Raw genomic sequence first — 215 nt, 5'->3', positions numbered from 1 at the left:
AAAAATCCGCTCCCGAGTGGTCCTTCTTGTCAATTTATCTCGCAAGGCGGAAAAAACAAAAACGAGGGGTGCAACACGAGGACTTCCCAGGAGGTCACCCATCCTAGTACAACTCTCGCCGAAGCACGCTTAACTGCGGAGTTCTGATGGGATCCGGTGCATTAGTGCTGGTATGATCGCACCCATCAAACTAATTACTTAAAATTCATATAATC

At 47.0% G+C, this 215-nt stretch overlaps 1 non-coding gene across 1 annotated transcript; it reads right to left on the bottom strand.

Moving 5' to 3' along the window:
* Window positions 1-65: 65 nt before the first annotated feature.
* On the bottom strand, window positions 66-184 carry LOC118345818. The gene has a single exon (XR_004799281.1). It is a non-coding gene; the product is annotated as a 5S ribosomal RNA (ribosomal RNA).
* Between the last annotated feature and the right edge of the window lie 31 nt (window positions 185-215).

This window comes from Juglans regia, unplaced genomic scaffold (assembly GCF_001411555.2).
Source record: "Juglans regia cultivar Chandler unplaced genomic scaffold, Walnut 2.0 Scaffold_4940, whole genome shotgun sequence".
Taxonomy (NCBI): Eukaryota; Viridiplantae; Streptophyta; class Magnoliopsida; order Fagales; family Juglandaceae; genus Juglans; species Juglans regia.
The sequence above is the reverse complement of the archived record's forward strand: the minus strand, read 5'-3'. Positions and strand labels throughout refer to the sequence as shown.